The following is a 27968-nucleotide window of genomic DNA, read 5'->3' on the forward strand; positions in this document are numbered from 1 at the left end:
CAAGCATGGCTTGACCAAGTTTGCTCTATTGGAAGAAAGAAAAACAGACTGGGCAAATGAACAACAAACCTTAAGCCTCAGCTGCAATCTAAAATTAGGTTTCAATATGCAAAAAGAACATGAAAATGCAACCAATTATTTTTCCCCACTTACTATTGATTGTCTCTATCTTTCCAAACCTTAAGCTGTTCTGCAAGCAGAAACATTAGGAATTATATTTGAAAATCAACAACAACACTAAGTTTCTTCAGATGACCTGGTTCAGCTAAAATTTGCTAGTTCATGGGATAAAAGTCAGTCAACTAAGAACAAAAGTTCACTCAACCTTTTTCAAATAAAAAATGAGCCAACTCAACTATAAAATTCAGATCTGGGGACAGATTTTGGATACTGCAAATGCCTTGGCTTTGTGACCAAACCTCTCTGTAGGTTATTACCAAAACAGAGCAGCATGAAGCTCTGACCCAGGGCAGCAGTTCACATTCCTTCTTGAGGGCTACAAAGTCCTTGCAGGACTTTAGCAGACCATGGCTCCGCATTTGGTTCCTCTGATTCTCCCCCACTTTGTCAAAAGCTATTTTCCCTTCAACTTCTGCAGTGGGGTAGGTCCACAGTGGCAAGAGCACATGCAGCTTTGACAGTGTCCCTCTAGGTGAGGTGAAGGGAAAGGGCCTGCTCACCATGTGATGCTAGCCTCATCAACACACCATCAGGATCTTCTGCGCACACTGAATGGACTTTCAGCTCTCAACATGGAGCAGTGATAGTTTTTCCCAAGTATAATTTATGACGCATACCCAATGAGTCACTCCTAACAAATAAAGTCTTCAATAGCAGCAATACCACCCCATTACTCCTCCAAGAATAACAGCGAGATAGTGAAGCCAATCTAATTATCTCTTCCCTCAACTAATGATCATTCATTGGATTTGAGATGACTCATTGCTGGCCTTTGATCATCACCAGCCTCGCATATGTTGTGTCCCCTGTAGGATGAGAAGCTGTAATGGCTTTGCAATGTACCTGGCTTGTTTGAGAGGCTTTTTCCCCGGTAGATGCAATAGGGGATGCAGAGGCAGGCGGTGGGGAGCCAGGCTTTCCCCATGCTGCAGAGATGGAATGGTGTGCATGGCCAGATGCGGTGTGGCTGTTCTGATGTGGTCAGATGGAAGCTGGGGGCAGCCGCAGGAGGAAGGAGGGAAAACCTGCTTCCAGTCTCCCTTGGTGTGAACTTGCCGCTGCACCTTTGCAGGCTGTAACAACCACGGCAATGAGGCCAGTTACACCGAGAATGAAAGGGGTTCAAGGTCCAACATCAAATGGTGCAGTTCCTGCCTGCACTGCTCCCCAAGCACAAGGTCCCACTGAAGCACTGAACATCTGTGGTTAGGCTGCTGAAAGCCTCTAGGAATTGCTGGAGTGGTATTTTTGTTATTGCTGCTTAATTTGTTTGTTTGTTTTGTTTTTTACTGTTCTATCTAATCTTCGGGAGGGTTTGGGGCAAACAAAGCAAAGTTCAAGTGACCCTGCTCCTACCATAACCCCTTATGCTCTACAAAAAGGAAGCAATGGAGCTTATGAATACACTGTTGCTGGGATTCTGTTAGCACGACCAGCATCAAACACCTCTCTCCCACCCCTTTTCATAACTTCACGTTCCCAGGGTCTTTGCTTTTCATGTCATTCATGAGTCAGTTAAAGGAGAGGAAGGTCCTGAGATATGTGCAGTATCTCCCCCACCCAACTCAGAGAAAGTGGCTGAGCATTATTGTATTTTGTATTCCTGGAGTTTCTCTCTTCTGCTTTTTCTAAATGGCATCTCCACTACTTGCTAAGTATAGTGTAGGACTTCCAGTTAGGTAGCTTTCACTGCATTCTACTCACATATATGAAACCCTTCATAGGGTTATGTATATTTTTAATTCTTAAAAGAAACCTTTCTTTCCAGCAAAGTATACTGCTGATAACAGCAGCTTTGCAAATAAAGACGAAAGGAGCTTTTCTGAGGTGGGAACAACTTGGTGCTCAGAGTGAGCAGGAAGCACAGAGCCTCACAGCACGTTCACATTAGAGTGCCAGTCTCACCAGCAGCATAGATTGCAGCACCATAAAGCAAGATTTACTCTCTGAAAGCAGAAACATGTCTATGTGTAGAGCTGTGACTTTTAGGGAGCCATTCAGTTGCTATTGAATCCATTTTCTGCTGCAAAACTTCGCAAGGGAATTTGGAGACATAAGGTTTAGAGCTAGTTGAAAGAAATATTGTTTCTGTTCAAAAGCTTAACTAATACACATCCATCTCCCTGAACTGGGAAGTGGCTGCTGAGGAAGCAGTAGACAAATGTTGCAAGGTGCCACGATTACACTGCAGGTATGACAATACTTTGTGTTCCTCTCAAAGTCCTGACTCCCAAAATCATTACACAACAAGCTCAGCTGTCTACTGAGAAAATGATGTTTCTTGCTCTCAGTTTCCAAGAAAACTTTAAAAGTACTGGCACAAAAAGCTCAAGAACTAGGAGGCAAGTGAAAACATGATTAATGGCATCAGTTTGTAGCATGCAGAACCCTTACTGCTGCTCCCCAAGTCTGAGTTTGATTCCACTGTGTGTGCTGATAGCTTCAGCAGAGCTACGCTCTCATGCCTGGAGCTGCCTGCTCATCTCAGCACCTCCTGCCTGCACACAGGCAGCATGGCAGCTGTGGCACATTGAATCAGAGCTGCATGATATACATCAATGCTAGAGTAAGTCAGAGGACAGCTCATGCTTTATATTAGGAGCATGTCTTTTTATTTGTTGATTGGCCTGGTAAACTTTTGAGCAGGATGCTCTGGCAGGCTTTGACCTGTCTGTCAGAATCAGCTCACACCACCAACAGGTTTTTCAGCCCTCCCTGGACTATAGCAACTGTACCGCCACCAAAGACAGCCTAGTGCTGCTGTACACTAATATTTTGGGGTGGTGGTGGTCTTCTGTCTGCAGAGCCAACTAAGGAAGAAACCATGGCCTCAGAGAAGGGCATGAAAACCTCTCTGAGGCTTTGGGAGGCAGGTATTTGCCCTGAGTGAACTGTAAAGACCTTTCTTGAAAAATTGGGATGGATGAAGGGTCAGAGCAGTGGTGGAAGGAATGGACTGTGAAGAGGATAAACAGGAAATAGGAAGTGGGCGCCTGACAAAAAGAGAGGGAGAGGGTGAGGGAGGAGCATGACACTAACAGGACAATTTAACTGAATTTGAAAAGCACCATCAGTGTACAAACAAACAAACAAAAATCCACAACCATCCATCATTCTCATTTACTTCAGCATTTTGTTCATTGCTCCATCACAGTTGCTGTCCCATTCCAGAACTTAATAGTTTCTACAAAACAAACAAACAAACAAACAAAAAACATAGGCAGATGGCCAAAGCTGCTTTTTTTTTCTTTTCTTTTTTCTTTTTTTAAACTAGAAAATTTGAATGTGGAGCTGGACTGCCTGGAGATGAGCATTTCAGAAAATCTCTTTTTTTCCTCCCTCACCCTTCCCTAACTCCAGCTCTGCTCATCTGAAGAGCTCAGCACCATGGCATCTGCTGGAAGGATGGCTATACAGGACGATTTAATTCTTACACTATTCTGCTCTCTCAGCCCTCCTGCCGTCACCCCTTCTTCTGGTAAGAGGAACAAAAGGAAAGAGAAAGCCAATGTGAAGATCTCTGCAAGCTGAAGTGTTGCCTTGGGAGTTGCAAGAACATCAGCATTGACTCACTGCTGACCCCAGCTCAGCCTGTACCTGTTCAAGCCTGCAGCCTCAGCACAGAGCAGCAGTACAGCACAGTTAACTTTCCAGGAGCAGACAGGCCCTGCTGTGCACTCCCTTTCTTAAGAAATTATGTGCAATAAGTGTCTGCTCTGCCTGAGCAAAGATCAACCTCAGAATTAAGACCATTAAGTGACCATTAAGTGCAGGAAGCTGAACTTCATTCCCTGGTAGCCTGTTCTGCCCTGAGTCTCTGCTATTCCCAAAAGGGCAAGTTAAAAATAAATAAATAAATAAAAAATCTGCAGTGATCTCCTTGGTGTTTTTCTGGTTTAAGTGCTGCCTCCAGATACCAAGCTCCCCACTTCAGTCTGCTTGGCACTGGTCATTATGAGCACCATGGGGCTGCAGGCACTTAGAAAGCAGAGCATCACTGTGAAGGAGAGCTGGGCTCCTTCACCATTGCTTCAACCCAGTTTTTGGGAGCTTTGCCTTGACCCATCACAAGCTAGCTGCAGTACAGCACATGGACAGAGAGCAGGGGGGGTGCCCCTCACTCTGGGTTCACCAGCAGAGCAGAGGACTGAGGTCAGCCTGAATGCCCCTGTGCTCTCAGGAGCTGTGACTCAGAGTAAGTCAGCCCCTGCAGCACAAGAAGTGCTGTGTTACTGACCGTGAGGTCAATGAGGTGGTGGAAAGGGCGAGGGAGAACACGTGGCGTTGGGTGCCCAGCCCCTACATGTTGTCCTTCCCACCAACTGCACTCAGCCCACGTGTCCCACTGGAGCACGGAGAAAGTCAAATATTGACTTTGCTGCACTTAATGGGAAGGGATGAGCCAGCAGGAAACTGCTGGTCTGCAAAGGAACACAGCAGGCTCCACTGCCAACCCACAGGCACAAGGGACGGTTGCTTGTGAGGGTTGCCGCGTGTCTTCAGGTTATCTCCCTGCCTGGTGTAGCACACAACCTATTCAAGCTGACTGCAGTCAGGCCACACAATTTCAGCTTCCTTCAATCAGGAGGAAATACAGCCAGGTCGGTGCTGAGCGAGCACAGAAAGGCTGAGGCACAGTCTGCCTGCCCTGCAGGGAGCCCAGGCAGGTTGCTGGCACGCTGCTTTTGGAGCAGGCCAGCCGCTGCCTTCCCTCAGAAAGGTGGCCGCTGGAATTGGAGGCAGACGGGCAGTGCCGGCCAAGTGCAACAGCCTGGGAGACAGGCCCAGCTCTGTCGGCGAGGGGCCTCGTGTGCCGGGGCCAGCTCAGCTGTGGAAAACCGGGGGGAGACGGCTTGGCTGTGCGCGAGCGCAGCCGCCTCTCACAATGTAGACATAAACTTTTCAGGGAAGGGTTGCTGGAAGGGCAGAGAGAAATGTGAAATACAGGCCCAGCTGGTTTTTTTTTTGTTTTTTTTTTCCTTCTTTCTTTAAAAATTATTATTATTATTTTTGCAAGAGTTCATTCACAGTTCCTCGGCACTGCACACAGACGTTCCTCTGTACGCTGGCGGCCCGTGTGCCAGAAGCCCTCCTCCTGGCAGCATGCAGCCCTCCCTACCTCTCCGTGCCCCTCAGAACCGTGTCCCTGCCCGGAGGGTTGGAGAAGGAGTCTCCATGAGCCTTAAATTGCCTCCCCTGCTGCTGGAGAAAAAAAATCAAAGCATCCTGGGCTCCCCTGGGTCTCACAGCACCCCTGTGCTCTGAGAGCCCGGTAGAAGTGGGTGTCTCCCCTTGGTATGGGGAAAACAGGGGAACCCTCAGGAGTTCAGCCTCAGCTGCATCAATCCCTTCATCCTTCCCGCTTCAAAGCACCTCAGCCTCACCAGGGACCATGCTGGGTATCCTGACAGAGCGCACTGGTGAAGCAGGCCCTGCAGCAGTGAAGGAAGGAGCAGCCTCTGTTTTTCAGGTGGGAATGGCAATTGCTTGCTTGCCTCATCTGAAAGTTCACCATAGTCCCTACTAAGTGCAGAGCTTGCACATGCAATGCAGGGCTAGCGGCTGTGGTGAATGGAACACCACCATTTTTGGTTATTCATAAATCCGTTCTTCCATCCTCACCATCTACCCCAATTACACAGCAGGCCTCACCAGGAAGGCCATCCCAGGAGAGATCCAAATCTCTCCACGCAGAAACCATTTTGAAAGAGGCCCTATGCAACCACGCTACTTGGGACTCACCAAAACACGGCGCCAGAAGAAAGAGCATAAGTCTCTTGAGATGATCTGCATGTCAGTTTGTTTGTTGTTGTTTGTTTTTGTGAGTCCTTTGTATTTCAAGCATCCAGAAACAGAAATATAAAGCCCAACTAACCAAAATCTACCAGTAAAGGACAAAGCTGGAAGATGATCTTTTGCGAACCTGTGCATGAAGCAGCTGCTCTGAACCCCCACACTCCTGGGGCTACTCTTGGCCAGAAGGGACAGTAATGTTGGGCATGGTCTTACTTGACTTGCCTCACTTGTAGTCCTTCTCTTCCTGATTTTACCTGGAAACAAAACAGAACAGCTCTGTGGTTTGAATGCTGCTGTGCCCAGCTCCACACAGGGCTGTGCGGGTCTGTACCCAGACATGCCCCAAATGCTGGGGAGCTTTTCTGTTAGCTGTATGTCTCCTTTTCTTTCTTCCCCTGGCATCCAGCACCACATCAGCCCATTTGAATTTTCTTATTTTCCCTGCCTAATAACAGAGACTGATTTTGCCGGTAGACCCAGTTGAATTATTCACTGCAGTCATTATCATTAATCCAGTCTATTTGCTGAGCCAGCCCTGATGGGTTGATGGGTGAATGTATTTGTCATTCATAAGTATTTGCCAAAATAGCCTGGGTGAGCCATTTCTCCCCAGGCCATTCAATAGTAGCTATTTGTGTTCCCTTCCATTAAAACTCACCTCCCACGCGACGGCCAGTACAAGCGCAGGCTTAAACCAGACCTGGGTGCTGGTTTGAGCACCCTTGTTCCCCTGCCCCATTGCTGCCCTGGCAGCTCATCTGTGCTGCCAGTATGGCACAAAGCAACTCAGCCACACCAGCTCCTAGATATGGTCCTGCAACTCCTCACAGTAATATTTTTTCTCCCTGTTAACTACTACTTTTTTTTCCCCTCTCTTTCAGGTCATGGCTTTTCCTGGCTGTGGACACAAGAGTTACGTGGATTTTCTATTTGCTTCTTCAAAAGTGCACGTGCAAATGGGTGGGGAAAATGTACTAAGTGCCAAAGATTATATTTCTCCAAGTGTTATAGTGGTTCTATGGTTACGGTTACAGAGAGCAAAGAAAATGCAAATGCTGAAGTGACTGCGGGAGCTGGAACTGAGCCCTTGTGCATAAGAGTGGTGTGTATTTAGCATTTGCATCCATGGACTAGGTCACCTGTCTAAAAGTATACCCTCTGCACTGTGCTGAAGCCCAGTCTGCTGTGGGAGCTGCTTCATGGGATGGCTGCCTAAGCAACTCTGGCAAGCCCAGAAGTTCCATAAATTGTACATTATTTTGCTTATTTTCATTTCCTAAACATTGATAAGGAGAAAAATTGTCACATCTGTCATGGCAGAGAATCCTTTAAAGTTTCTGTGTTATTCATAGTCATTTACAAACAATGCCATATGCGATTATTGTCATACATGTATTGCAATTTGGAGGGTTCAGCCCTTATGGGGTAATGTGACAAAAATAAATAAATTCCTATTGATGACATATTCATTATAAAACCTGACATATTAAAAAAGGTCCTCAGGTAGTCAGCCAAATTTGATAAAATAATATTAATATTTAAATCACAAAGTGGCCAAACTGAGCCCAGTCCCTAAAGATGTAAACAAAATTCAATTTTTGACATCAATTTCCTTTTTGTCCCTGCACTAATAGGATGATACCTTTGCCTGGATGGGAGGACTCTGCTTTCATTGCTTCTCAGTGTGTGCCATAGAACAAACAATAAAAATGCTATGTGTCAAGATGTCAGATTTCAGAGGTCCTGCCTGTAAATTTTTTAGCCTCTGATAATGACTTTTTGCAAACAGGTGATAAAATGCAATTGCTCCCTCCATTTTAAGCAAGAGCAGTGTACGATAAGCATCCTGGAGAAGAAGAAATATATTGTTCCACAGCTTGATATATTCATAGTTTTAGACCTACACGTTGCATTAAATGAGTTGCCATCAATCAGCCAGGAAACGTTTCAGGTCTTCAAAGCATGCTATGTTTTAGAGAACCAAAGGTTATACTGCAGAGCCCTTCATCACGAGGACAGGGACACTGCTCTGGGAAATGGCTGTGTCCAAAGATAAAGCCTCATGGATCAAAACTCAACCCAAGAAATAAAATAGTATTTACACTTTTAAGTGGGCCTGGACCAGCTCCCAGAAACACAGCATTAACAAAGGCATTGCAGGAATGCCTTGCTGGGCTGTGTGGTGGCCCTTGGCTGTCATATCTCCCTTTCCCCAGGAGGACAGGAGGCCCATCCGCACAAGGCAGAATTCTGCCTCAGCAGAAATAAGATTGATATCACCGGCAGACTTTCATAACCAACATGAGAACTTTACCGCGTGTCTTGGTTTGTTTTGGATAAACATCCAAGTCTTGAAATTTATAGTTAGTTATTAAACTTCTGTGACTAGGGCTCCCATTTGCCTCATATTTGCACAAAAACTCCACCAGTTTTGTGCACTTGATCTCCACAGATCTTTGCAAGCAACTTGGATGTTAATGCAAGATGGGAACGTACCTCTGAGGTGAAGCAAATTCCTTCTTGCTTTGATCCTGCAGCAGAGACTTTTCTCAGGGCAGGGTCAGCACGCCAGTGGGAGGCATAACACAAACACTGCAATCAGATCCCAAGGATCCACCTGGGAACCACCTGCAAGTTCAACAGCTGCTTTTGCAGGGAAATCATGAAAAAATAAACTGCTTGTTGAAAGCACAGCTCCATCACCCTAGTAAAAAAGCTGCCTTTATCCATGCTCCCCTTCCAGAACAGAAGTGTTGACAGAAGAGCCACTGCAGAGCTAGGCTGGCTGGTCTTGTTGATGTGAACTAGGCTGGTTAGTGTGGTGAGGCTGATGTTACCACACTACTGACATGCTGATTGCAGCATGCCAAGAAGGTACTGTTAGAAGAAAGGAAATAAAGGAATGTGGCATCACCTTCTATTGGTCCAGCTTTTAAAATCTGAATCAAAGAAAGCTTGTGAAACCTGCTAGATCAAGACCACAAAGGGAAAGCAGCGTATCTAGTTTTGAATGGATTTAGGGTAAGAAAAGGAGATGGACAGGGACATGACTTGCCTGCAATCTACCAGTATTGTACAACAGCTCTTGGTTAAAATATGCTTCTGGGCTAAAAGATCCCAGAAACAGGAGGTCTCTTCAGCACAGAGCAGAGGCACTGAGGGGAGGCCTCATGGCGGCTGCAGCTCCTCACAGGCACCTCTGCTCTCTGTGACCCCGACAGAGCCTGAGGGAACGACATGGAGCTGTGTCAGGGGAGCCGCAGGTTAGGGATAGGGTCTGCACCAGGTGGGCATGGAACAGCCTGGCCAGGGCAGTGGGCACGGCCCTGAGTGCTGGAGCTCAGGGAGTGTTTGGACAACGCTCACAAACACAGTTTGAATTTGTGGTAGCCTGTGTGGGTAGCTGTGGGGGGCTGGATTCGATAGTCCTTGTGGGTGACCTCCAACTCAGAATATTCTATCACAGTTTAGTGATGATACTCAGTAGGTGAAGTTGATAGTTTGCTCAGTGATCTTGAAGGCTTTTTCCAACCTAGATAACTTTATGATTATATTAAGTAAGCAGCTCAGGACAGCAACCACTTCCTTTGCCCTTGCTGCCAGGAGAAGCACCATATAACTACATTTGCTTGCTGCACCAGCCATGCATCCGACCGCAGTCATGTGCTGAGCCCCACCATCCCCTCCATCACAATCTCTGGGGAAAGGGGCCACCATGGTGGCCAGCAGCTGAGGGAGGAACAGATGGCCTCAGCCATCCCATAGCAGCTGCTGCCGTGCCTGCTCAGGAATTGCTGCAAAGTGCCAGTTTTCATTAGGTGAAGCACTGAGCATTTGTTTGGAGGTAACTGCCTTTCATCACAACCTGCACGAAATGAATTTCAAATGGTAACCTGGAGATTAAATTAAACTCTGTTAGTCCAAGTCTGTTTTCAAAACAGGTTTTAACCATTCTCTCATTTTTACACCTGAGCACAGAGACAGTCTCCCCACCACCAACACTGCAAGCACGTAGAAAACTGAGCCACGAAGATGAACACTGAAAAAGAAGTTACAGAATTTAAAGAAGATGGGGAAAGCTGTTCCATCCCTGGCTCTCTGCAGCAGTTGCAACTGGGGGCCAGAACATGGCTTTGCTTAATAGTAGGGCTGGATGATTGCACTGTCAGAAACAGCCATGCTGTCAGCCCACATACCTACACACAGGTCGCCTGGGATAAAGGATCGCCTGGAAAGAGCTGTTGTGGCAGGAGCAGCGCTCATCCCACTCCTAGCTCACTCTGTTGCTGCCAGGCAGTGATCCATAAGCCTGCATGAGAACAGGGAGTGAGGGGCAAGGAGGGGAGCTGAGTATTTGAACGTTCACTTGGCTACATATTGTGAGATGTTTTACCTGCAAATAGGTTAAAGATCATAGTGAGGAGGAGAGAAAACATGGAAGAGCAGATTCATGGTTTTTCTATTGGTCTAGCATGCATTTATTGTAAGGTCAGAAAACATAGGAAAGCCTCATCTTAAGAAAGAAAAAGCTCAGATCAGATTCTCATGTACCCTACAGCTCTAAGTCTAGCAAAGAATTCTGATTAACCTGAATGACAGCACTCAGAGCTCCAGGAGAGCTCAGTGAAGCAAATCAGGCTGAACTAAAATTAGCGGCGTCTAAAATTCAGCCGTCTGCTTGGCATCCACACATGATGCTTCCCTGGCCCCAGACCCATCACATCACTCAGCTTTCCCACTGCCGTCAGCTCCTTGCTTTCAAAAGCACTGCTGAGTGAAATGCTGCTGTTCACACGCAGCCTGCACCTGCCTGGAGGCAGCAAGCCAATTGCTAGGCATGGCTATTTTTTTTCCCCGATATTTCCTCCAATGTTTATTTGCTGATTGTTTTCCAGGCAGATGGAATTCAAGATGTGAAGTGGGGACTGGCTGTCAGTGAAAGGATGGAAAAAGACCAGAGATTATGAGACAAGATCATAGGTCCAAAAATACACCGGGATCCTGCACGGGTCAAAAAGGATACAAACTGTCCTGAGGAGGACAGGGGGGTTTGTGATGGTTCACATGCTATAGGGCAGTAAGACATGGCTTGCAGTGTAAGGGGATTTGGCACAGAAAATGAATGTGGAAATACAGCACAATCACTGTCCTACATCCCATGTATGAACTATGCACAGAGAATGGCCACTTACGCACTCACTACCCTGAGGGTGATGGGTCAGTGGGCATGGTGGTTTTTGGTTGGACTAGATGATCTTAGTGATCTTTTCCAACCTTAATAACTTTATGATTCACACCCAAGCCCAGGCTCTCGCTCACAGGGTCTGGAAGGACTGGTGTGACTGCTGCAAACCAGTTCAGCAGCAGCAGCCCCAAAACCAGCTCTTCCAAATCTCTACTTGAAGATTTTGAGCACAAACTTGGCTTAAGTAAGAGCCAGAAGAGTGGATAACAAGTAGTCAAGTCAAAGGGTCCAGTATTTGTCATCTCAAGGGGCAGTTTCCCCTAGGGAGCTTGAAGAGGCTCCACAAGGCAGGAGGTCAGAGTAGCAATCTAGTTTCCCATGTACTCATTTCCATCTGTAGAAAAGCCCTCCAAAATACTGGGAAATAGTGAATGTGTTTTTCTGCCTGAAAAAGCAGCAAAGTAGGAATCTTTATTGATGATGCAAAATGTGTCGGTGGCAACTAGAGAGTAAGGGCACTCTGTGAAAGCCAGCAGGAAGGTGGATGAGCAGCACAGGAGCAGTCCAAATGCCTGGGCAGCAAGGATATGTTGGAACAAACCATGCAAAAAGTAAAGCAGCACTTCATGAAGACAGGGTGGCCAGTAATAAATCAAGATTAAGGCAAAGAGAATCTAAAGGGAGCACAAAAACAGATTTACCCACATTACAGCAGAAGAGATGACAACAAAGTAGGGAGAGAACAAGAGTAAAGAATATAAATGAATGTATTAAAAATCTATACTGATTTTCTCCTCATACCAAAATGCAGAGATCGTTTTAAGAATCTGTCAAGGAGCAAAACAGAGACAAGAAAACATACATACTGCGGAGCTTGCTGTCATCAAGACCACAGATCTCTGATGACTCATATCATTAAGTCTTCATTTATACAGCTAGATACCAAGAGAGTTTCAGGAGCAATAAAAAGCCACATGAGCTATAATTATACCTATTTCAATAACGCACATGAGAACGAGACTCACCTCTCAGAGAAGTCTCTGTATCTACTTATTGCAAGGGCTGCTCATTCATCTTCCTGAGCATTTCATTTCAGATGCAACACTGCACTGTGGATATAATAATAAAAACAATAATAACAACAACAACAATAGGACAGTAATCCTTATAATGAGGTTCTTTCACAAGTTTGCCATGCCACAGCCTTTGAAAGCACAGCTGCAGTTAGGAGGAGGTGCCGTGGTGCTAACGGAGGACTACCAGGTGGAAGGTGCCCAACTTACGGACAAAGAGCATTGGAAGCTGCAAGATGAGAGAGGAGAGAGTGAGAATGGGGGAGGGAGACCCAGGTGCTGGTCCTCTAACAACTGTGGATATGTATTTCATTTACTCTGCATCTATAGCCAGACTGCGTTGTGTGTTCCACATACACCTTCCCCTGATAGCATTTTGTTGCTGGATATAAAAAGCTTTTTTCCCCCTCTGCTCCAGCCCCACCACCCTGTATTCTGCATCCTTCTAGCTCTCCAAAGCAGCTCAAAGATCTCCACCAGCATTGGCTTCTTTGGCTCTTCTGCCTGTATTTGGACCCAGGTGGTGGCACTTAGCTGACTATCTACCTGGAGAGCAGGTTTCCATGGCTACCTGATACACAGCAATGCCAGGCCAGCCTTTAGTCCTAAGAATGCTTCCAACTCCAACAGTCATCTTATCTCACCAGGTGACACAGACATTAAGTCCATTCCATCAGGACCACTGAACTGGATGATTTTTATGGTGTACAAACATGAATTTTGTAGGATCTGATAAACCAAACTCATTGCTGGCAGGCAACGCACTGGGGGGAGACCACGTCTGCTTGGAGCACAGAAATGCTGGTTAAAAAGCAAGCATAAAAAGCAGTGCAACACATGATCATTTGGGTCCTTTCTCCTGTATTTAGGCTGCCTAACATTTTGCATTATAAACAATTTGTGCAAGTTTCCTGAAAGACTTTGAGATGGCTACTGTTTGCAGATCTCATATACACCAGATAGAGCCCTCAGGCAAAAGTCATGCCATTTCCTAGCCTTGTGAACCACTCTCCCAATTATATTAGAGTACATAAAACATTAAAAATGAATAGCCATTTCATTGTTCCTCATTTTCTCCACCATATATCACAGAATCACAGACTTGTAGGGGTTGGAAGGGACCTCTAGAGATCATCAAGACCAACCCCCCTGCCAAAGGAGGTTCCCTACACCAGGTAGCACAGGTAGGCATCCAGGCAGGTCTTGAACTTCTCCAGAGAAGGAGACTCCACAACCCCCCACATCCCAGCACACCTCAGAAACCTTTTAGCACTGATCCAAAATATCCCCCAGCAAAGCAATGCTTGCTGAAAGCCACTGGGGCCAGGCACTGTTTGAACACCAGTGCCACCATTGCACTGGGGGTTCTGTAGACCAGAAGATGAAGAGAACATGAGGACAAAAGGAACAGTTGGTTTCTCTAAAGTCTCCCCAGAGCCTTCTCTTTTCCAGGCTGAACCTCAGCCTGTGCTCATAGGGGAAGTGTTCCATCCTGTGGATCATTTTTGTGGCCCTCCTCTGGATGCACTCCAGCAGGTCCATGTCTCTCCTGTACTGAGGACTCCACATCTGGATGCAGTACTCCAGGTGAGGCCTCACCAGCACAGAGCAGAGGGGCAGGATCACCTCCCTTGTCCTGCTGGCCATGCTTCTTTGGATGCAGCCTAGGAGTTGGTTGGCTTTCTGGGCTGTGAGGGCACAATGCTGGCTCATGTCCAGCTTGCCATCCACCGGTACCTGCAAGTCCTTATCCCTCCTGCTGCTCACGCTAAAAGAGAAGCTAGCATTGCCCAGAAACACGTTACCTGATGAGACTCAAGGCATGCATCAGCCCCCGATTCCTTGCAACCCTCAAGTTTGTTTGAAGTTGCAGATCCATGCTGACTTTTCCTGCTTTTAGCAAAGGGTTGCCAACTGTTTATTGCAAAACTCCTTTCTGGTGGCAACGGGCCACACAGGTCCCATAGCAGTGTTATTTTCCCGCTTGGATAAGCACAAATCTCATAATCAGGAGGATTTGCAAAGGCCCTTGATGGTTTCCACTGCCTGGAGACAGCATAGAGGGCGGCCGTGACTCCACAAGTTCCACACACACCATTTTCAGCTTTTGCTCACTGGGCCACACAGACCTTTGCCTGAGGCACTGCTACTTTAAAAAAATAAATAAATAAAACAGGCTGCTCAACAGATTTGCTGGCAAGATATGGATCTTGCATTTAATTCTGTCTGAGCACTCATTAGACGTACTTATGCACATGCATGTTTTTATTTACCAAGGACTGGCACACCCATGTCTGGCTTACTTTGCAGCCTTTGTTCAGAGACCTGGCAAGGCTTTCCAAAAACAGAATCCCACATTAAAACACATTACTCCATTTGCAAACAACGAGGTTTGATTTTGCTTTCGGTAGTTAATTCGGAGGAGTAAATCTCTCCTGTTTGAGCATTCACAGCTCATGAGCAGAGAGGTGTGAACGCAGACAAAGCAAGCAGATTTTTAAGTCAGAGCAAATACTCATGGAAACACAGTGCATTCTTCCAGACTGGCAATTGGAGAGTGTGCAGCAGTGCTGTTTGCTCTAGAGCTGAGTAACTCCTGTCTGGAAGAATCAGAGGCACATAGCACTGACCAAATGATTTGTCACAAATAATGTCAGAGATTTTTGCTCACAATTTGTTTGCAAGCGAGGTTCCTTTCAAACAAAACTGCTGTATTCACAAGCACTCAAGGCAGACAAACTCTAGACTACCAGTGGCTTTGCAAGCTCTGTCCATTTACTCCCCTTAGTTCTCCATCAGGGTGGTGAAACCAGGGGGCTGAGTGAGAAAGAGGAACACCCAGGTTAGGCAGAAGTAGGCAGCAATGGAAACAAGGGGCAGTAGGCAGAAACTGGGACACGGAGTTCCATACAAACACAAGGAAGAACTTCTTAACTGTGAGGGTGTTGGAGTGCTGGAACAGGCTGCCAGAGAGGTTGTAGAGTCTCCTTCTTTGAAGATACTCAAGACTCATCTGGATGCCTACCTGTGCAACCTACTGTAGGGAACATACTTTAGCAGGGCGTTGGACTTGATGGTTTCTAGAGGTCCCTTCCAACCCCTACAATTCTGTGATTCAGGGCAATACTTCCTGCAGAGTCCTGATGGCAGGCACAGATGGACAACCAGACATACCCAGCACCTCCTCCACATTAAGACTAACAGTAAACAGGTCTGCTGTAAGCTCTGAGACACGCTGGAGCAACTGGAGCTGTTATGATAGGTGCTTGTGTTATTTTTGGCTGGTGAATCATTTATTTGCTGGAGAAAAAAAAATGCAGTTTCAGGGTGGCCAGAGGTATTTGTAAATTCAGGCAGCTCCAGACTGTGCAGAGTGTTTGCGCATTCAGCAAGCCAAAGACAGGCAGACTGAGGGCAAATTGTTCCAGCTGCTGCTGGTTGAGGTGAAGAGGTCACCATTCCCAATGTCTGTCCCAGACTTTCCCCACACCAACAGCAGTTGTCACATTCACGCTTTTGCCCAGTCTAAACAGTTCATCTGACTGCTTCTTAGCTCAAATCTGTAATCTCTTTGTCTTAATAATAAAATATAAACCTAAGGGCATAGTACTGTTAAAAAAGATATATATATATTTAATTCACCAAACATTTCATTACTGCACAATCGACAAAGTGACACAGATGGCATGAAGCGATGGTAGGAACGGATGTCAGGGATGTGGGAAGAAAGTTGTGGCAAACAGCCAGGGGCAGAGAGGAGAAGATAATCTGTACCAGCAGCTGTAATGGGTCATGAAGGTCAGCAGCTGGAGCAGGTACTCAAAGGGAGAGAACGTAGGATCATGGAGAAGAGAAATACATAGGGTTACCATTGCATTGAAACTGCATTTGATTCAGGAAAACTCTGAAAATGTCTGAAAACTGGAAGCATGATCTGGAAATGCATGCCTGTCCCGTTTGGAGTCTACCCAGGTACCCACATCTGGTCATTGCTGGAAGCAGGACACAGCGCGAGGCAGATCCTTCATCTGGCACGTGACAGATGCTTGCCAACTGGCCAGGCAGATGCTTGGGCAGCTCACCTGGCTGAGGGTTGGGACAGCTTCATTCAAATAATTGCTTTGGTTCCAGCTGAGAAACTGGTGAAGAGCCATTCTTTTGAGTAGCAATGACATGGGGCTAAGATGTGGGAAGATGATGGGGAAGGTGGCAGTGGGCCATGAGCACTATCAGCCAGAGAGATACACCCATTGCATAGTCAAGCTATACAGTGTTAGGATTTTTTAAAGGTCCTTAAAGTCTGTGAACAAGGCCAGATTGATGTGCGAACAAGTGGTGTCAATGTCTAAGGAAGATAAGCTGATCGCAGCTCTGTGTTCAGTGTTTCTTACCAAGGATACAGATAGCTCCATTTGCTAACACATTGTTCAAATGATGCACTTCAGTTAACCCTTAAAACTCTTTAGAGCTTTACAGAAGTAAAATTACCTTCAGTTTTTAAGATCAAAAATGACCTTTTTTTTTTTTTTAACAGAAGGAACAAGTGGGATAAGTGTCAGCATCTAGATTTGATCTGCATCATTCATTACTGCTGACTTCTAAAGAACACGGGGAAAGTTGACACAGGGAAGGCGACAGGATCAAATGTGTTGTTTAAGTGTGCACAGGAAGAATACCCATCCATCTTCCTTGTGTCCTGAAGCTCTCTGGAGCGTATAAACAACAACACTTCAATGTCACTAGATCGGCCAGTTGGAACAGTCTTGGGACCAGTATTTCAGCAGTTAGTATGGATCATACACAGTCTCTCTGCAGGGGAATCACAAGATCTTTTTCTAGATCTGCTAATGGAATTGAAACATAACTTCTTAGAAACACTGACAGATATATCCACTATTGATCCCTACTGAGCAAAGATAAGGCTAGGGAAAAATATGTTGTGCTCACACATTATATGCCAATGAAACATGTTCGGTTATGGCATGGTGTAATCAAGTTTACAGAATATCAAAAGCATGTTTGGTCCTCGATGCCATATTTAAGTTCTGTCTGGCACTGTCAAAAAACATGGTTAGCACAGATGTGATGTCATGGAGCAGAGGCAGAGGTTGGGTAGAAACCCGTGTTAATCTCAGTATGTATTCAAGATAGAAAGCTTTCGTTTGTGAAAGACAATTGAAACTTGCACAGACAAACTCTGAAGGATCTGCAACTCACCCTGAACCACCAAAACCCAAACACCACATTGAGACATGAACTGAATGAAACCTTTGCCTCAGGCACTGGTCCTGGGAGCAGTTTGCCAAGTCAGTCCCAGTGTCCAGCCTCTGCAAGGTATCTGAGTTCACTGGCCATTACCAAACTGCTACCTCAAGGCATTAGAGATGCCAATCTTAATGAAGATCATGATTTCTTTAGGAGGGCTGTTTGCATTCTCCAGTGCCAAACGCTGCATACCATTCCTGTGGATCTTTGCAAGCAGTAGCACCCTGAAATGAGTTAACATGGATTGGCAATAGCAAAGGAACTGTGTATCCAGCAGCAGCCCAGAAACCTCTGCTGTACTGCAAATATGAGGTTCTTCCTCAATTCACACTGAAATAATTCGAAGTTTTCCTCTCTCCAGGTCTGATTATTTTCACTAAAGGTGTCCAAAGCAAGGCATAACAGTCTCCCCAGGGGTATGGTGGAGTAAAAGCCCATGGATGAAGAGATATGCAGCCTACACACTTCTGCCTGCTTCAGGGAATGGGCAAAACCATTCTTTTTCCTAGCAGGGTAACGCTGACAGATGCTGTGAGAAAACTCCTCCTGCAACAGTACTAATGGTTGAGCCTTGCACATGGGGATCCCAACTCATTTGCAGCACATCAACTCCTACACCTCTTTCAGTAAGAATTCGTTAATCTATAGGGTAGCTTTTCCAGTCAGAAACCCTAACAGCTAGAGATAAATTAAGTCGGAATTGGAGCCAGACCAAGAACATTTGAGTAATCCATCCAGCCTAAGCAAGATCCCCCAAGACAGGAAATCTCAGCAAGAGCCTAGAAAGAGATTATAAAAGAAAATAAGCCCAGGCTTTGCATTCATGAGCTGGTGGGACAGCCAGCAGTAGTGAGAACACATGACAGGCTGTAAGACCTACTGCCAGCACAGCCTGTTACATGCACACATCAAACATAAGCAACCTCAGCTGTGACCAGAACCTCTTTAGAAGACAAAAATCTCATCCTTCAGGACGTATTATTTATTTTTGTGGATCTGTCCTACAGCATCTTCTGCTGTTGCTTTTCCTCAAATACCTGCGAGAGAAGAGAAAGCTAATGAATCCCTTGCATATAAGTTCACCCCAAGGTTGGGCTGCAGCCAGTCATGTATTTTCCTGTTAGCACAGAATTATCTAACACCCTGCCTGTCCCCAGAGGAAAGACTACAGGAAAAAGGCACAGTGCCATGATCCAGAGGTATATCCTGAGGTTGTAGAGCTCAGGGCCACTTGCAGGGCTGTTTTTCACAGCCTAAAAACATGCTGCAAGTACCTAATCAAGGTGGCAGGACTTCCAACAGATAGCAATGGCAGGATTTTGGGGGGTATTTCTCCACTCAGCTGTGTCTTTCTTGTATAATAATGATGCTCTTGAGGTCAGGAGTTGTACCTCTGCCATGTACCTCCACTGACACAAATGCCGTGCCACTCACTTCAGGTTATTTCTGTGCTTGCTGAGGACAAGGGCTGGACAAGATACTTTCCCCACAGGCACCGCTGACTGACAGCATATATCATAAACCCCATAAAACATCAGGGCAGGATTTCTCCTACACGTACATGGACACATTCCAGTGTAATACACATGTTTCTAGAAAGGAAAGCAGGTTGTCCTTTCTAAGGGCACTGCCTTGAGTCCTAGTGAGGCTCTGGAATATAGGAAGGTGCGTAATCATGGAAAGCATGAGAAATCTGAGAGCAGACGAAGGGGACCTGTACAACAGCTAAGTGGAATAGGATAAGGACTGCCAAGCTTTTAGGAGAAATTGGAATTTAATGAAGTGATTGAACAAAGAAATTGAAAGCCTCCTTTGCCTCCTGCAAGGATCGAATGGATCTGAGCAATACTTGCCTTGGCTGCTTTACAGGGCTGTTATTTAATTTTAAATAGCTTGGAAGCTTTCAATGTACTTCATAATTTTATTGACATTTATGATTTGAGTTACTTAATCTTGAAAACACAAACACAACACTGCTCTGTCTCTCACCCAAGAGGATGAGGAGTTGGTGCCTGCATCGCTTTTGTGTAGCAGATCTGGGTGCTGTTTGCCTCGCTTCATCACTGTTGCAGGATGTGGGCCTTGCACTTCTGCAGAGCTCACAGAGCAGGCAGCTCAGCGACAAGTGCTTTTTCAATTCTGAATATGTGGATATCAGTAAAATTATCTTGCTTTGTGTTTAGCTTGGAAGGCTGTGACACTGGCCTTGCTCAAAGAGAGAGCCTGCAGTGCTCCCATGCCACACTGTGTATCTTTCCTGGGACCCTGAGCAACCTGATTTGGTGCCCAGGCAGGAATTTGGAACTGGGTGATCTTTGAGATCCATTCCAACTCAAGCCATTTTATGATTCTATGATTCTGCCCATAAACTGGGCTGGAGCCACAGCCACCTTGACAGACAAAAGCTGGGGGAAAAACCTCACACCCACAGCGAAGCTCTCACTAGATCCTGGAGTGCAGGGGAAAACCTAGAACACATTCTTCCTCCTCCAGCAGAGGATCCCACAGAAACAAGTATGTGAAGCGTGAGTATATTCAGTCTTACATTAGCACCAGTACCCAGCTCATATGTCCTAACGCTCAGGTCTGTTCATATGGGAGGGCAGATGCTGCCAGTAATCACATGCATTACAGTGGAAGGATATATGTGGTAAGTATGTCATTAATTTCAGTATGATTCTGCTCTCATTTAGGGGCATGCCATTTTCATTGACTCAACAAGATGTTGTACCCTTACAATGGACTTTACTCCTTAATTTTAACACCGTGAGATTGGTGTTGACACTTCAAAGGCATTACAGTAGCAGAAAGCCTGACCCTTGCTCTTTGCTACCAAATGCATTTTCAGAGTATGACCAATTTGTAAAGCCGAACATCACACTCATTAGTTAGCGAATGAAGAGCACTTTGAAGATTAAAAGTGCTATTATTATTTCCGTATTTTCTCCAAACACAGCTCCCATACTGAAGCCATGTGTGTCAAATCTAAAGCATTTCCTCCAACATGTTGTTTTAGAGACAACCCTCCCCATGTGCCTCAGTTGCCCTGCCTCCAGCTGGGCTTTCAAGACTGTTTTGGTGCAGCCGATGATGAAGCAGAACGGAGGAACTTTCCAGCTTGGATTTCATAGCTGTTAGGGAACAGCTCCCAGCACAACAGCAGTCATGAGAGCCTGTGCAGGGGTTGAGGCTGCACTACAGTGCTGGGACTTAGGGGTGAGGAGCTAGCGAGGCTATGAAAGAAGGTGGGAGATGAAGTTGTCCCCTCTGCAAAGTTTCTGCTGTTTCATGAACTAGCACAGGCAGAAGGGAAGGAAGGCCAAAAGGCTCAAATCACTCCATGATGAAAGCCAAAATGGTCAAAGTGTGCCTTCTGTGAGGCGGCATTTCTGGTAGGAGCACAAAGCCCTCACAGCTGCTGGAGGCATTATTTGCTGCAAACACCAGAGAGACATGACAGGTACTGCCGGACACATAATAAGCAGGAATGAGCACTATTGTTAATCCAATTCCATCAAAGATTGGACTCAGCACAGAATCTCATTTAGAGTCCAGAGCAGCAGCCCCAGTATTGCTAGGGCATAACGTTTCATCTAAATAAAGGTATCTCTCGATAGAGCCTTCAGTCCTTGGATATGCATTTGCTGTCTCCTCCTCATCTCCCAAATGCTGCACCTATCATCTGCCCACCCCAGTTTACCCCAGCCAAGCATCTTTCCCGCTGTTTATTAGAGCCTGGCTGCCGGCATTTATTTCCCCACTTAAATGATCTGCGGTGAGGAGGAGGCTGGTAACAACCTTAAGGAGCACACGTAAAAACGCACTTATCTTCCAACACAGCTTCCAAGGCTGCAGGTGCTGGGTGGCACTTGTGCACATCAGATCTATACGCTGAGTTTCAGCTCTCAGACGTTTTCTATTTATCATGATTCCCAGATGCAGTATCAGTGAACGTCCCAGCACTCCTCCCTGCTTCCGTGGTATGCCAGGTAAGGAGAATATGTCTAGACAGAAGACAGGGCTGGAGCTTGGGATAATTTTTCCTCCAGCAGCCCCCTGACAGCTTTCAGCAGAGGCATGACAGCTAGGAATTTATGGATAGGTTGCCGAGTCCGAGCAGACAGATACCTTACCCAGGTGCTTTTATGGGCTTGGGAGACGTCGGAGGCAGCTGCCAAAACAGCACGGTGTGGGAGGATGTGCTTAATGAGAGCTTTGTGAGGCACATTCTTGAATGTTTATTAAATTCAAATTTGCACGATTTCTGACCGCTAAGCTGAATAAAACGTCCATACAGACAGGCGTGCCCAAGAAGAGAGGCTGAGCTGTAGTTGACTTCAGTGGAAATCCAGCCCAGCATTGTGAAGATTGGGCCTGCTGTTTATTTTTAACACTTGAGTTTTGCACTGTGGTCTCCTTCTACTTCACGACTTTGATAGCAGCCAGATTGCTCCACATGAACGAAACGAGAGAATAAAGTTGGCTGCAACTTTTAACTACAACTGCAGATGAAAGCTTCAGAATGAAGCAAAAGGTGCATATGAATTTATAGCAAGGAACATGATGAACTTACTCAGAAACTACAGCAACACGGCGTAACAGCCTTTTTCATCCAAGGACTCAGCAGCAGAGGCCTTGTTAAGCTGTACACAGCACTACAGAAACTGTGTCACATTTTATTACCTATGTGCAATCGAATGCCTTTTCTTGCACTTCTGAAAAACTGGAGTGCCAAATCTCTCTGACTGCAATTAGCCTTCTGTCTTAGTTGTGTGGTTCTTCTGCTTACTGCTTCTTCTTGATGAAACCATGTTCAACGAGGGCTCGCTGTGCCTTGAAAACTTGATTAACTTCTATAGGGGATGCTAACATAGCCTGGAAACTGAGGACAGGTAGGACAAAACTGGCAGGAAACAGAAGAATGCCACCAGACATAACTGTCTGTGGTAGAGAAGTACCAAGAGAAGTACCAGCCACACCGTGATGTTCAGATAGCGGGTCAGCTGCAAACAGGAACTCGATCTTGTTACCTATGATTAATGTGTCCATGCTTTTAAAAGCTGGCAGTACTGTGTGAGGTGAGTTCTCAGGAGGTTTACAGTAATATTCATTCACTGCTTTGTATTTAATAATAATAATAAATAAAAATAAAAGACTGTCTTTGTGATTCTTAGTGCTGTTCGCTGTTCAGTGATCACATGCACAGCAAAATGAAAGCCTTGAGTGCCCAGGCTGTATCTGAAGACATTAACTTGTAACTATGCTGAGCTGGTAATGACTGGTGTAAGTGAGATGGCTGTATTGACTGCTGGCAGGATCAACTCAACAAAGCAGTCGTTTCCACTGTTTCCACTGTTCAGCAATATTTGAAGAACTACCCCATGGCTCAGAGGTGCCCGTGGATAATGTGCCCTGACCTATGCTCAGAGGGATCAGCAGTGGTTGCAGCCAAAAGGTTGCTGGTCCTGATGGCCCATCAGTTCCACATGCACCCACTCTGAATTAGTTGCACAGATTTTATCCAGGAACAACATGGGAGGATATGGCACTTGCAAGAGTCAATTCAGCCCTTCTGACTTATACGAGGGGATATTAAGAAAAGATTCTTCAATGAGAGGGCACTGGAATGGCTTCCCAAGAGCAACGGTCACAGCCCCAAGCTGCTGGAGTTCAAGAACCATTTGAACAACGTTTTCAGACATAGGATTTGATTTTGGGCAGTGCTGTATGGAGCCAGGGTTTGGACTGATCCTTGTGGGTGTCTTCCAACTCAGGATTTTCTGTGATTCTGTGTTTCTATCTGCAGAGGCAACTAGAGAGTTACTTAAGACAACTCAACTGAATGCCAGCTCAAGTTTGACAAGGTGTGTTTGGGATTCCCACCAGTATAGTAGGAGCTTTCAAGTTGCCAATTGCTCAGATATCCCCATCAATCAACCAAAAATCAGAGCCTTGTATTGTTGTGGGCCCAGTCATTTTGCACTCAGGTAACTCAAAGCAGTTTTAAGCCAGGCATACTCTGCTTTGCATTGCTCTGCTATGCTGCTGAATTTACTGTCTAAAGCAAGTGCTCCTGACATTCAGAAATCACTGCTTATGCAGGTGAAAATAAAAAATTTGCAACTCGTTACATTAACTTAAGAGATTCATAAAGCACTGTGATCAAAACCATGTTCCCTACACCCACACCAGTGGGCCCCCCACTCTGGCTGTGATTGCAGAGAGGTGACTGGTTACTCATGCTAGTGCCATGCCACTGTGCAGGAAGGCACTTGAGCGTTTACATCTGAAATCAATTTATTTGCTTACAGATTTGCTGGGCAAAATTAGGACTGTTTACTAGATTTAATCTGTATCTTTCTTGGAGTAACATGCAAGGGTTTCTTTTGAATACCCACCTATGTTTTAAACCTTGAATTGCTGAAATAAGCACTCCATTTTAAAGGCCTTTGTCTTCGAATTCCTTGGGACCAGAAGAAGTGGATATTTGGGCAGTGGCAGTGGCACTGTTTCCCCTGCAATATGAAGGCTTCTTCGGTCTGTTACATTATTAACAGTGAAACTCCACATGATTTCAGATAAAAGCCTCTCATGCACTCTAATTTCCAGGAAATAAGATGTCTTTATTAGAAATATTTCCTTAGGTCAGCGTTCAAGACTTACAGGATGGCTTACATTGCCAAGAGCAATGTGTGCATTTAAATCTGTAAGCAGATTTAGCATCTCTCTTCTGAAATGCAGTATCCTGACCCCCACCATGGTAGTAAATCCTGTACATCTCTTGGAGCTCACGTTTCACCCCATGAAAGGTGGGAACAGTCAGTAACTGCCAATATACACTGAGAGACCTCAGCCACACACTCAGAGAATCTGACTTATAACACAGAGATGAGTCAGCCACTCAAAAGCCATTTACAGCAGAAGGTTGCTACTTCCAACAGTGATGGACCATGGACCATGCTATGGTGAAGGAACAGTACTCTAGAGTTCAAAGAGTTCAATTCACACCAGGCTTCGCAAAATGAATGCCTGCAATCCATCCCAAAGCTAGAAGGCAGGCACAACATGCCTCAGAGCACTACTGATGTTGAGACATCTGACCATGTATCATACAGTATTAAGAGAAGGTTTTGACCTGATACTGTTGAGCAACAGGTTGCTGCAGGAATAACGAAAAGAGAGTTTGCAAGATTTAGGAGAAGAAAGAAACAAGTCCTGCTCGAGTGTCCCTGACATGTCACCTTTAAAAGTGAATTTACTTACTGGTCTCTGCAATAGAGGTGCTGTATGAAGTCTTTGATGTCCATCAATGAAGGCTGAGCAGAGGAACTATTCAGAGAAGATATCAACTTGGAGCCTTAAAAAGATGCTGGACACGGAGTGTCATGTTCATGATTCCAATAAATGTTTCCTATGCCAATCTCATATATATCATAGGGAGCATATTCAACCAACCTGACAAAAAAAGCCAAAAATAATAAGAGAGGAGCATTAAAAAACAGAGAGAGGACAAGTGACAATTTGGGAATTACACTTGGAAATTGCAATGCAGTCTCCCACTATGCAGGTGTTCATGTTAGTCCTTAAAACCTCTACTTATTGTCTTCAAACAATGAGAATAGCTACAGCATAGCAAACATTGCCAGAAAGTGGAGTCTGGAGAAGAGAAACACTGGGAAATACAATCCAAATTTACTTGTTTCAAGTCCCACAAAGGCAGCATTTATTTTTCTTTCCTTTACTCAGTGTTGAAACATTCATTTCCAATTTAAGCAGCATTTAATTCCTTTCAGCACTTCTTTCTGAGGTGGCATTTTTCATTTAACAAGGAAGTTGCATGGAATCATAGAATCATAGAACCATAGAATCCTAGAATGACCTGGGTTGAAAAGGACCACAGTGCTCATCCAGTTCCAACCCCCTGCTATGTGCAGGTCGCCAACCAGCAGCCCAGGCTGCCCAGAGCCACATCCAGCCTGGTCTTGAGTGCCTCCAGGGATGGGGCATCCACAGCCTCCTTGGGCAACCTGTTCCAGTGCCTCACCACCTGCTGTGTGAAAAACTTCTTCCTAATATCCAGTCTAAACCCCCCATCTCAGTTTGAAACCATTCTGCCTTGTCCTGTCACTACCCACCCTCATAAACAGTTGTTCAAAGGAAAAAGGACGATCACCCCAAAATAAAAATTTTCAAGATGAAGCACCACAGATCAACCCAAACTTGAATTTTCCCTGAGAGCCTATTAAAACCTTTGGGTTTGTGTTCAAAGCTCCACTTCTACTAGTTCAGTACAGACAACCCATTTATTTTCTGAGGTCCATTTGCACAGGTCTGTTTGACCACCATATCCTTGTTTAGTGCTGCCAGTTCCTCTGCATCTATCACAAGTGAGCTGACTTTATCCTGGAAGAACATGAGGAATCCCATCAATTTTCATACCAAGCAGCTGGTTACAACTACTGTGAAAGATAGGAAGAGCTGAGAGAAGGCTCTGGATGGGACACGTGGTGAAGGGCATAATATTTTAACAAGCAGGGACATGAAAGTGTAAATCTTGGTCAAACTAAGTCTGCAGCTGTTCTGTCACTAGAGGCTGTGAAGGGTTGTGTTAAGGACTATTGAGTGGGGGCTGTTATGGTTCTGGCTCTGCCACTGCCTTGGGAAAGCTTTCTCTTCCTTCTCTACCCACACCCCCCCACACGATATGCACTCCAGACTTTCTTCAGCAATCTTTTTTTTGTTTGTTTGTTTTAATGTGAGTTCTCAGATATCACATCTTTGGGAGAGGGAAGGAGGGTTAATTGCATTTCTTTAAAAAATTAGGAAGTTAAGCTTATCTCTCTGCTGGCATATGGGAAGCTGTGCATCCTGGATGAGTGAGCTGATGTGAGATGGTTTCTAGGCAACTTCTGCAAGCCACAGTGGAAGAAGAATATGAAGCAAAATCAGAAACAAACTCAAACTGATCAACAAAACAAGCAGCAGCTACTCCAAATGAAACCAACTTTGGCTGACTTGCAAGGTTCATGCAAGGTCTTCTGTGGAATTGTTAAAGAGAGAAAGACTGGTATCCCAGAGTCAGTGCCTGTAGTGGGCCACATGGCAAGTGTATTTGTGCAGATAATATACATAGCTTATATGTGATGAGAAGCCCATCATGCCACAAGTGTGTGACTACATGACTCATCAACAGCTGAAATGCCACAGCCCACATACTCCAGGAACACCAACCTGAGGACACTCGAGGGCTGAGGTGATGTGATTGACTCCTGCTCTTTTCGAATAGAATATAATAGAAACATAAAGGTTGGAAAAGCCCTCTAAGATCACCTAGTCCAACCACCAGCCCATCCTCGACATGCCCACTAATCATGACCCTTAGTTCCAGATCCACACATTTCCTGAACGCCTCCAGGACAGTGACTCCACCACCTCCCTGGGCAGCCTGTTCTCTTTCCAAAAGAATTGTCTTGTGCATTTATCAATTTTTTTTGGCTGTGATAGAGTTGATTTTCAACATAGAGCTTTGGTGTTTTGCATTTTGTGATAACACACTGACGTTTTAATTGCTGCAGAGAAATGCTGCATCTAATGTTAGACACCTGCACAAAGACCCTGTATGAGCAATCTAGAAGTCTTCACCATTGGAGAGGAACAGGATAGCTATTTCCTCTCCATTGATAATGAAGGAAGCTTCTAGGAGTGCCCAGTATTGGGAGGCTCTCAGATGAATACTTGAGGGTGAATGTTGGGAACAGAGGTCATAATTAGTAGCCTTGGCTATAACATTCAGGTTTAACATTGAAACATTTAACAGAAAACTATAACATTGGTTTTCTGACGAGGCCTCACTGTTCCAGTGACAGCATCCAGCTGCTGTAGAGGCACACAACCTCTCTCCAGTTCCCTTCTGCTCTGCACGGTGACTGTCCACAGCAAGAGGAGCTGCTTACCAGCAGCAGTGGAAGTAGGACAGGGCATCAGAGAGAACCGAGGCCCACCTCACCATGACAAGGCAGCTGTTGCCATTCGCTGGCTTTCAGGTCGTGTGGTGAGTTTCTAACCAGCAAAGCCCTTCACAGTCAGTGATACAAAAGCACGAGGGCCATTGCCTCCTTCCTCTCAGAACTGTTACAGGTTCGATGCCTTACAGCTGTATGGATCACCCCTGCATGCTGCTGCAGAGGAGATGACCGTGAGTTCATAAAGACGCGCTGTGAAATGCAGAGGCTGGTCGTGTGGACACCTGTCCTTCCAAACCCTCACTCCCACTGTGCTTTTTTTGGGCATACTTAAAATTCCCTTTCATGTCATTGGCTATTTCTCCCTCCTCCCTCCCACAGGTTAGGTTAAAAGGGGCAGGAGGTCCTTTTCCGTATTGATTTGTTTTCCTGACCTTTCAGATTCACACAGAGAAGATCAGCAAAATGGCACTGGAAAAGGAGCAGAACAAAAGCGCAGTGCTTGCT

At 45.5% G+C, this 27968-nt stretch overlaps 1 long non-coding RNA gene across 1 annotated transcript in view; it reads right to left on the reverse strand.

The window, feature by feature from the left end:
- Nucleotides 1–27968, reverse strand: part of LOC122189546 — a 106335-nt gene that overhangs the window by 43305 nt on the left and 35062 nt on the right. The window contains exons 2-3 of the long non-coding RNA XR_006181854.1: nt 24763–24954; nt 12187–12270 (exon numbers count right to left, since the gene is read on the reverse strand). This is a non-coding gene — a long non-coding RNA (uncharacterized LOC122189546). The remainder of the gene's footprint in view (nt 1–12186; nt 12271–24762; nt 24955–27968) is intronic.

The sequence above is a fragment of the Lagopus leucura genome, unplaced genomic scaffold, assembly GCF_019238085.1.
Source record: "Lagopus leucura isolate 7727_CA_CO unplaced genomic scaffold, USGS_WTPT01 Super-Scaffold_100157, whole genome shotgun sequence".
Lineage (NCBI taxonomy): Eukaryota > Metazoa > Chordata > Aves > Galliformes > Phasianidae > Lagopus > Lagopus leucura.